We start from the raw sequence: 11293 nt of genomic DNA, 5'->3' as shown, positions 1-11293 counted from the left end.
GAGTCATCCAGTTGCTGCAGAGCAAGCCATCAGCGTCGCTCCGCTGCAGGAAAGCATGCTGTTGCGCTGCTGCAACTGAGGAGCAGCTGCTCACATCAGAGTGCTTCAAAGGAAGGGGCCACCACTACGAAACTTCGTTGGCGCTGCCCATCGGAACATAGTCGTTGTCAATGGCGACTTTGTGCTTCTGCAACATGGGTAATGTTGCTGAGACATCGCTGATGTTTTCTGGAACATGGGCGATGTTGCAAAAGGGCTTTGTGTAATAAAAATGTTTCTGCAACAAGAACTCTGTTGCAAAACAAACCTGCAACAAGACCTATGTTGCGAAAAAATTCTATAATAAGATCTTCGTTACAACTTTTTTCTGCAACAAGCATCCTCTTGCAGTGGCCTTTCTGCAACACCACCCCTATTGCAAAGGGAGGTTGCACATGTGGGTATATCAGAAGGCCATCCAATGGTCGGCGAGGTGGCGGATCTTTTTCCAGTATCCGCCGGCCGACGGGTTGACCTATATTGTCTGGAAAAAAGTAAGCGATTTTATAGCTATTGCATTCCGACCGGTGGGGTCCAAACTGAGCTTTGCTAACCGTGGTCTGAACGAGAAAACAACCCGTAGCACCAAGCACCACGGTCCACGACGCCGGCGGCACACCGCCACCGCTCGAAATCCCAGCAAGGTAGCCAGTGCCCCAAATAAATCGTCTCAACTAAATCAGCGGCTTGGGCGCGATGCTTGCGCTCAGATCGGGTATACTCTCGTCAGATCATGCCCAACTCCTTGTGCAGGACTCGGCTCACCACCTGCTCGACGGAATGCCTGGCTGGGCACGCCGCATGTAAGTACCCCGTTGCGAACTCCGTCCAGTTACTTCTTTGACTGACAATCGATTGCGCGCGCCTCTGCTAGTCTGCTGTGACAGCGTTTTCTCGAGGAAATTTAAGAGCTCACGCGGGATCGCTTACATACTCTTATTTTTCTCACATCATAGAGCAGCTTACATAGTGCTAGGCTGCTTAGTGTGCTAGTACTAGTACAGTACATTACATGGCTTAATAATTTTCCAGATCGTCTGAATAATCTAGCTAGTCCCATCCATTGTAAATTCCATCGTCTCTTTCTAGGTGGGTACTGTGCGCGCTTGTCATCTGAAGAAAGTCCGTGTGGTGTTGCGTGTGTGGCCTACTGGCCTTTCTACCAAGTTCTGCAGAGCGCCTAGTTGGCTTCATGTCGGCTTCGCCAGCCAGTTCAATTGTTTCTGGTGCTGTCAAAACCCCTTGGATCTCCGCGAGTACTCCTTTATGAGCCTTGAAAGTTCAGAGTTTTTGTCCTCCAGTAATCTCGACGGCGTGTCGTATTCTATAATTCTTCCTGCTCAGTACAAAAGAGTACAGATTTCAGCGATGCGGCGCTAGGTCCTAAAATGTGGATGAATATTTTTTGTTAGTCAATGGTGCAGCTTACCTTTGCTGAAGACAAGAATAAGATCACTGTCGATAACTGTGTGAATTCTATGTGCTACTGTCAGCACCGTGCAGTCCCCAAACTCCTCACGGAGTGTTTTCTGGATAATTGCATCTGTAGACGAGTCAACTGAAGCAGTTGCCTCGTCAAGGACAAGGACATTGCTTCGCTTTAGCAGAACCCTTCCCAGGCAAAACAACTGCCTCTGTCTGACACTCCAATTTTCCCCATTTTCGACAACTGCAGGAGAAATCTCATTTGATCATCTCAATGGAGATATACAAACTCTCTTAGTTAATCTTGCATATGTGTGCTATTGTACGCAAAAACAAACCTGTTGAGTCCAGCTTCTTTGGGTTTCGACGAACAATGTCACCAAGCTGGCATTTGTCCAATGCCTGGCCAAAAGAAATGTATACATCTGGTCAGTAGAGGAAGTACAGTGTTCCATTCTTTTAATCATTACATTTTTTTACAATATCTCCTGTTCTTTCATTCATTATATATATAGATATATCTGAAGAAGGATTTGATCAGGTTGCAATCTGTATGAAACATTACATCATCTTCGGTATTTGCAATAGTAAAAATGACCATCCAACTATGTTTCCTAGGGTACTCTGTCAGCAATTTTGACCTTTCATAGATTAGCATAATCATGAGATCATATTTTATCAGCATAAACTGTTAGCAATATTTTCGTTGAAAAAGGTACAATCATCCAGAACTATCTGTTTTGTAACATGGACTATTGGCAATAAAGAGCAAAAATATGAGGTGTTAGGCTCCCTTTTGCTGTGCATGATATATAATTTACTCTCTTATCATTAGAACATGTATAATTGAATTATTTACCTCCCATACATGTTGATCAGAATATTCATTTAGTGGATCAAGATTTCCTCTCACTGTGCCCTCAAACATGGTTGGATCCTGTGGGATGATGCTAAGTCTGCCTCGTAAATCATGCAACCCAATTTTGCTGAGATCAACATTATCAATTTCAATTGTCCCTTGTCTTGGTTCAACAATCCGGAAAAGCGCTTGAATCAAAGTTGACTTTCCACTGCCAGTACGTCCAACAATCCCCACCTTCTTCCGTCCTGGAATTGTACATGATATATTTCTTAAAATAGAGGGGAGATGCTCTGCATATCTAACCTGTAAAAGCAAATAGTCGCATTAATGGCTTCATTTGAGCATGCACATATTTTATGAGAAAATTGAAAAATAAAAGAAATTACATTTCATTATTCAAAAGTAAGAGCTTTCCTTTTGTGTTACTATAAGTGATAACTCGCAGTAACATCATGCATACCTCCAAGTTCCTTATATTTATAGTACCATCCTTAATTAGAATATCTTTTCTGATAGAATATATGGAGTATAAACTATGTGTATGTGAACTATGTGCTTCTCTGATGTGAGTTTTGCCCTGGAACGTATGTTTGTAAGCTGGTTTACCTGCTTTAGAGTTTAGACCATATGTTTATTCAAACTTAAAAGTTGTGTTTTAGGCTAACAGACCACGGTGATAGAATTTGTGTTATGTTTTACAGATGTTCATATGCATGTGCTTATCTAGGGTGGTTAGCCATAAGTGATAACTCGCAGTAACATCATGCATACCTCCAAGTTTCTTATATTTATAGTGCCGTCCTTTGGCCAGCTGTTTGGGGGGCGGTGATCATCAACTATTAGAGGAGCCTCACTAGGGATCTTTGAGTACTGCATTATTCTTTCAACTGAAATCATTTTATTCTCTGTGTTGCAAATGTTCCAGGTTACAGATGACAACTGCCCGTTGAGGTTCAGTGCATAAGTCACTGCAAGTCCCGCAATGCCTGTGCATTCAATTATGTCAGTTTCACAGCCACCAAAAATTAGTGATCAGAGTATAGACTACAAAAACGAATCAACTATAACTTGTCTGCATGAAAAACTTACTTGGATTTATAAAACCTTCGGGAAGACTCACCAACAGAGTCAAAGAAAAGGCAAAGACAAAGTTAGATAGCATGTTTAGCCTGAAGCAAAGCCACTCCACAGCCGAGACGTTATGGAACCATGGTCGTAAGTGGTTGTTAACAAGACTGATGTTTGCTTTGCTGAAGCGGTCTTTCCGTCCATATGCTCTAATACTTGCCGCTCCTGTAAGTGATTCCGCAGAATGGTGGAGTATTGGAGCCCTTTGAATTTGTTGTAGACGAGCCAGCTCTCTTGCTGTTGGTATGTAGTACCGCTGCATGTCATAGGGAGAATATTGGATTCAGTGCTTTGTGGAAAATCATCAAGGAGGAAATATGCACTAATGGCTTCCTGGAAAACAACGCGTACGGAAATAACTTGATGCATACATTGTACTTGGATGAGTTAAATCTAGTGCAAAAATATCACTGCAAGGAGCTCTTACTTGAAACACATAACAGATTGCTGTCACTGGAATAAAGATGACAAAAACTGGCCACGCAACCTGTGACATAATGCCAATGGTCCCCAGAATTTGTATAACAGAAAACGCGCACCAACCAAGGCTGTCTGCCATTTTCAGATCTAAGACACTTTGGTCATTGGAGACCTGTTACAAAGTACAGTACATAATTAGTAATTTCAAGGAGACAGTGTAAAAAAAAGAGGGAAATAGCAGGACTAGCCAGTGCAAAATGATGTGAGGAGTAATCGAACACCAACCCTGTTTAGGATCCTGCCAGTGGGTGTGGAATCAAAGAAGGACATTGGAGCACGGAGGATGCAATGGAGCATATTCTTGAAGAACTTCTCCGCTGTTAGCAGGCCAACAAGCGAAACAAGCATAGACCGACCAAAAACACATAGTGCACTTCCTATAGATAGCACTATGTATACGAAGAAAAGAAGGCCTAATCCAACCCTTGGGGTGGTTGCAGACGTTGGAGGACACGCCCATGCCATCCAATAGTTGCCTGCGACCTGGAATATTTGGAAGAATGACTGTGCTGCCACTGTCATCGGTGCTAATGCGCCACCATGAACAGCCGTCAGGTATGCCCAGTAGATCGTCTTGCCAATCCCTCCCTTTTCTCGTTCCTCATCTTGTGTTAACCTTCCTTTTTCATTGATAACTTGTGAGACATCGTGTGCAGACTCTTGCTTCAATATGCCCTGAATTTGATCATCAGTGTGGTTTTCTCTCTCAAACTCTTCATCAATATCTGCTAACTTTTGGCTCTCTGTTGACAAAATTCGGCTGGAACTCTCGGCATTTATGACAGACTCAGTTGCCTGGCTATGGGCTCCGACTATGGCTTCAAATCCTATGTTCTGTTGAAGGAGATCATCAAATGTTCCTTTCTGCACAATCTTCCCATCCTGCATCACCTATTATTTTGTACCCCTTTGGTTATTTACATATCTTAGCAATGCTAACATATATGTATGTATTGTTTGCGTGCGAAAACAATTTTTTTTGTACTTACTAGTATAAGATCTGCAGCTGGAAGAAATTCAACTTGATGTGTCACATACAATATTGTTTTGTCTTTAAGCATCCCCATGAGGCAATCCTGCAGAATAATATAGTAGTTCGTTCTATTAGCATTTATGCAGACTGATGCCTCTAAACCGTTGAAGAATAAGTAAAACTGATTTATCCTGTTTGAATCATATGCGACTAAATTTTCGAAATAAATTGTCAAGTTAACAGCATACTAACATAGATAAACACATTTTATGGGTTTATGGACACTGAATAAACAAACCTTGAAAAGTTGTCCTCCAGTGTGAGCATCTACTGCACTGAAAGGATCATCGAAGAGGTATATATCTGCATCCTCGTACACTGACCTTGCAATCTGAATCCTCTGCTTCTGTCCACCACTCATGTTAATTCCTCTTTCTCCAATCTCCGTCAAATCTCCATTTGCAAATAGCTCAAGATCTTTTGTCAATGCACAAGCTTGTATTACCTTTTGGTACTTTTCCCTGTCATATGGGTTTCCAAACAGAATGTTGTCTCTGATGTTCCCAGATAGGATCCAGGCAGTCTGAGGAACATATGCTCTGCTCCCACTGACCCTCACAGTCCCAGCTAGCTTAGGCATCTCCCCAAGTATGCATGATAATAGACTGGATTTCCCAGAGCCAACTACTCCACAGATTGCTACTTTCATCCCTCTCTTTACTTTTAAATTTACATCTGTTATAGTTGGAGATGTGGTCTCAGGTTCCCAGCTGAATGCTCCATGATCAATCTCCACATCATAGTCCGTGTCATTCCTTGGTACTTCTGTAATTGCGTCACATTTCAACTCTTCTTCCTGGAGGTATTGTGCTACTCGATCTGCTGAAACTTTCCCCTGAGCAAACACCGAAAGTAAATCAGGGAGTGTGAAGATTGGATCTTGTAGCATCCGGAACGTTGCAAGAGCAGACAAAACAGTACCAGCTGTTAGAGGAATCCCCATCAATATACATGTACCGAATGTTATGGAGGATATGAATGCAGGGGACCCCCAAAATATGAATGTTGTTAAAGCTGACAACCTTACAGATTTCCACAACCAATTGTGCTCCTCCCTTCGTAAAGCTTCTAGCTTTTGAAGGTACTCTGTATCCCATGCTTGAAGTTTCAGTATTTTCATGCTTCTAAGCACTTCCGTTGTTGCCTTCATTCTGTTGTCTTTAGCAGCCATGATCTCTGATTGCAACCTTTTCTGCAGTCTTGTCAGAGGAATATTGCAAGTCATTATTGCCAGTGTTGCTGCTAAACTAGCCCATGCTCCAGCGCCTAGGTTTAGATGGAGAACATAGACTGCTAGAGAAAGCTGTATGGGTAACATCCAAATGTAGTTTGTGTACCACATTACTTCGGTTATCCTTTGTATATCTACACTCATGTAGTTTATGATCTCTCCACTCGAATGCTTCTGCCTTGCGCCGCAGGATAACCGGAGCCCCTTTTGGTAGATGTGAGATATCAAAGCAGCTCGTAGCCGCATCCCAAGCCTTTGAGCTCCAAAAATTCACTGTCTCTCTGCTATTGTCTCCACAACTTTGGCACTTAAAAATGCAACAGCAAGAAGATAACCTTTTTGCAGTCCATTTTTCCTCTCTCCCCCAAGGAATTTCACCAAGTCATTAATCAGTGATGGTCCAACATATGATGCACATGCACACAGAATTGCAAATACTGCATTGAGTATTGCTTTTCTTCTGATAAATAGGAAGATTGCTCTATGGATTGATAAGGTACTTAAACCATGCCTGTGTTCAACATCTGCTAGGATCCTTTTAAATGAATCAGAGAGTAAATCGGCATAGTCCCTTTCATCAATATCTGGCACATCATTCTTATCTAGAGGTTTCTTATATCCGATAACAAATAGAGGAGTCATCCAGGAGAACGGGACAAGGTCCAGAATGCTTGCTTTGCCATACAGACTTGTCCTTTTGGTTTCTGTCTGCTGTCCTGCAGATGGACTCAGTAGTGGCTCTGTTGTGCTGCTGTTTATTAAGGTGATTCCTGTTTTTCCTCTTGCAGAAATTCCAAACAGATAAGCGCAGATAATAAGTGTGAACAGGTCCATCAATTCTGCAAATCCTATATATCCATGATCTGATAAAGTGGATCTGAGATCAAATATCACACTGATTATTGATTGTAGAAAGCTAACTATCCACCATGCCCGAATTGTGAGTGGATGCTTTACAGATTTTGTCTTCTCTAGACTGAATACTGCTAGTGACAGTATCATCCACGATAGCACATGTAAACCTGCACCCAGAGCTAAAGGTGGGTACTTGCAACCACTTATTTTTCCTTGTAACTGGAAAAGGAATATCCTCAGGACATGAGTGACTAATATAAGCAGGCAACAAACTTTGCTTGCTTGATATGAGATACCCAGCTTTATGTCTGCATTTTGTTGTTCCTGATTAGAATGCTCATTGCTTTCAGGAGTTGTGATCTTCAACCTCTGCCTGCACCATCTGATTCTTTTGAACAGATACTGAGCCACGATGCTCGTGATAAATACCAGTTGTATCAATACAAGAGTGCTTGTCCAGAAACAAGGTGAATATATTTCTGGCCATTCTTGCATGTGTTGCGATATACTGGAATCTGCAAGGTTGTATAGCAAATTTGTGTGTCAAGAATCAACAGCAGAATCGGTTATCCAATTTTTATTATGAATAGTAGCTACATCTACGTCATCAATGCTCGAGAAAACAGAAAACAACATGTTTTTCTCTTTATGAAAATGGAATTTCCTGAATAAGACATTGGTCGACTTTTGAAAAAATTGGAGTTTCTATATGTACATTCTCCAAGCTAGTTCTACCAGCAACGGCAACCCCAGAGGCTAAAAGCACAAGTCATGTTGGTAGGAACTTATGGCTCTGTCTCTCCACCTCAGAAACTTGCAAAAAAGTATTAAGTTTCTTCCTAAGTTTTGTCTGACAGAATGTATTCCGTATCGTCCTAAGGTTTGACTTTGGTGACTGGAATCATAGTAATTGATGTGTTTTTGAGGGGGCCTCTCCTAGCCTTAACGTGATCCTACAGAACATTAGGGATAAGGCTCACTTGTGGTGTATGGTTGGGGCCAAAGGACTCCAGGGGATTTGGCCTTAGGTGCCTTTTTTGGGTTGTGACCATAGCTACATCTTTGTTGGTGTTTCTTTGTAACAGCCCCTACCCTAATGGGCTTGTATGAGTTCTTTTACACTCTTTCCTCTTCTTAATTTGAGAAAGAAAAAACATACATTCTTCAGTATTCCATGTATTCCTTGTATTTCTTAGTGATAGCATAAATGTCATGTTATTAAGAGACTGAATAACTGGTACTTGAAGGGAAAAAAGTGTAGAAAAGACATACCCCTTGGTTTCTTATAGAGAGTTGCATGCATAGGAGTGGTCTCTTATATTTTTGCAGAAAGGATGCTAGGATGGAAACGGAAAGCTGGTCATTGCCCATGGCCTGACTGCTATCGTCCCAGTCTGCTAAATTTTCTTCAGGAGCATGCATGTTTGAAACCATAAGTAAATTTATACAGCTATTTGTTGGTCACTGAAAGTTTAGCCTTGTGGCTACTAATTCAGTTAGTTATACATACAAAAATGATGCCATGTTTGTATGCACATTCTTGTGCAGTTTCTGCTCCATGTCGGAATACAAAAAGGAAACCGAGCAGACCCTTATTAACAGGACTTGGAATTTGTCAAGACTTACTCGGCGAATCATGGAGCAAGCCCGCCGTGTGGGCGAAGAACATCTCCTGCACCCTCCGGGGAAGAAGAAGAGGCGAGTGCGGCTGGCTCCTCCCTCCCTCCATGGCGCAGCCAGGCCGAATGCGAGCGAGAGACAGAGAGGTGGCGATCGACGGTGGTATATACAGTATATCGGAGGTGGAGCGACCCGAGGACCCGATGGTGAGTTGGTTGGTGACGGGCACTTGGGCAGGTAAGGTTAGAGAGTGCAACAAAACAAAATGCTGAGCAGAGAATTCAAAATCAATCAACGAGGAGAGAAAGAACTGCATATCAAATTAAGGCAGCTGATCGAAGCACACATGACGTTGGACGCCACCTAACCTAACGCGGATGAATGACGTACGAGGCCTTGGCCGTGATCAGGTCAGGTTAAAACTAAGCGAGAGCGAGGTGTGGCAAGCAGATAAAAACGAACGTGTGTGCAAGAGCAATGAAGTCTAGTCTCCTCAATGATTACACAATAATGCTTCCTCGTTTTCGTGTGACGTTCAGTGCCTTTTTCTTTTTTCTTTTGGAGAAGGGCGTTGTATAATAAGGACGAACGTAGTAGTACCTTGGTTGCTACTCCATCAACTCTTCCTGGTCAGTCAATGCATACTCTTTTTTCTGGAGTTTATGGCTGTTCCGTTAGCATTGTCTTTTTCTCTTGACCTGTACTTGCTGGGAATCAATGGTTGGCCGGATTTGCTTTTGGGGAAAATTGTTGGCTAGATGGCCAAGTCGAGATTGCAGTGCTGGACTGTCATAAATTCTATCTTCCGCTGTATCGCACAGGATACTGATCGATCGAACTGCGTTGGTGTAAGGTTCAGAGTTCCTACGATCTAGAACTAGCAGAAATGAAGTTCAGAGCAGAAAGTAGCGGCAAAATCTGGGATGTATTGCTAGGGTTCTTGAGCTACAAGGGAGATAGGGGCCAGCCGGAACACGGCGGCTAGGGCTTTCCCCTAATACAAGAATGAAGATACGTCTCACACTCACGCGTCCATGGCTTTATAGCCATTACAGAGAGTAAAAGATAAAAGCTACAGTGGCGTTGTCGGATTTCAAACAGCGATGTCCAGGAGCTGTCGTGCCGTTGGATCGGAGATCAATGTCTGCCACGTCCTTCGTCAGGCACGAAGCGGTATGAAGTGGCATGGATGGTAGGATCGACGATCTACGACTGATATTCATTCTGGCACACTGAAGATAATGAAGAAATTAACACTTGCAGATAGACAGTCCAAAGTTCCTGGTAGTTGGCCGGCCCATTTTGATAGATATACGTTTAGGGAACCTTCTAAAAGGTTCCTGAACCGTTTTTTTCCTGCTATTCCTACTTGGGGTGGCACCGGACCGGGCATACACGCTAGACCTTAGCGACCTGGGCATGCCAACCAACGACATGGCACATCTTGAGGGAGAGTTCACAGGGAAAGAAATTTGGGAGGCGGTTCCCACACAAGAGCTTGACCAAAGCGCCAGGCCCGGACAATTTCTCGTCTTGTTTCTACGTCACATGTTGGCTGATCATTAAGGGCGACGTCTTGGCGGCATTTCTGTCCTTTGGGAACATGGACTTTCGTGGGATGACACCCATCAACCAGGCATTCATCACTAATTTGTTGCCAAAGTCTGCAGCTGCGCTTGAAGTCCGGGACTATAGACTGATCAACTTAATTCATAGCTTTCCCAAATTGGTTGACAAGGTGCTAGCAGCACGGGTGGCCGGAGATATGCCATGCTTGGTTGACGCTCATCAAAGTGCGTTCGTAAGAGGAAGATGCCTACATGACAACTACATGATGGTGCAATGAACAGCCAAAAAGCTTCAAACTCACCAAAGCATTTGACACCGTGGATTGGGCGTTCTTGATGGAAAGTTATGCAGCCGCTAGGATTTGGCCCCAAGTGGATGTCCTTCTTGCCTCCTCCTCAACAAGGGTCTTGCTCAACGTAATTCCATGGGAATAATCTACAACCGACAAGGTCTTCGGCCGGGCGCCCGGGGGGGGGGGGGGGGGGCTATATGTCCCCCGTGCTATTCGTTATGGTCATGGAGGGCCTCCGCTATTTGCTTCATCGTGCGACAACGACTGTTGTGCTGACACCACTAGCACCCACTGGACTACGACATAGGACCTCAATATATGCTAATGACGTCGTCACATTTCTCAGACCAGACCTTCAGAGCCTTAGGGCGTGTGCCACGCTCCTCACAGATTTTGGGCATGGCTTCGGGGCTTCGCACGAACATGGCCAAGTGCTCTGCACACCCTATTCGTTGTTCGGAGGAGCAAGTGCAGCTGATAGTTGAACTGGGATGCCAAGTGATGGGATGGCCATGCCGTTGCCTGGGACTACCGTTGGGCTTGCGCAAAATCTCGGCATCGCAGTTACAGTACTTGGTGGATACAATGGTTGTTCAGCTTCCCGCGTGGCAAGCGAGACTGCTCTCAGGGTTGGGCGCTTGGAGCTAGTGAAGACCACGCTAGTGTCTATGCCCATACATGCGACGGTGGCACTCCATCTGCCAGTAAAAACTATTGAAGCACCATACAAGATATGTCGTGGTTTTCTGTGGAAGGGAT

The 11293-nt window shown here is 43.7% G+C and overlaps 1 long non-coding RNA gene and 1 pseudogene across 1 annotated transcript; one reads left to right on the top strand and one right to left on the bottom strand.

The window, feature by feature from the left end:
- Positions 1-453: 453 nt before the first annotated feature.
- LOC123046667 (uncharacterized) lies at positions 454-4185 on the top strand. The gene is made up of 3 exons (XR_006422500.1): positions 454-842; positions 2344-2540; positions 3252-4185. It is a non-coding gene; the product is annotated as an uncharacterized lncRNA (long non-coding RNA).
- Positions 1039-8782, bottom strand: LOC123046666 (putative ABC transporter C family member 15; annotated as a pseudogene).
- Between the last annotated feature and the right edge of the window lie 2511 nt (positions 8783-11293).

Source organism: Triticum aestivum, chromosome 2B (genome assembly GCF_018294505.1).
Source record: "Triticum aestivum cultivar Chinese Spring chromosome 2B, IWGSC CS RefSeq v2.1, whole genome shotgun sequence".
NCBI classification, from domain to species: Eukaryota; Viridiplantae; Streptophyta; class Magnoliopsida; order Poales; family Poaceae; genus Triticum; species Triticum aestivum.
Note: the sequence above shows the minus strand (reverse complement) of the source record. Positions and strands in the feature narration are given on the sequence as shown.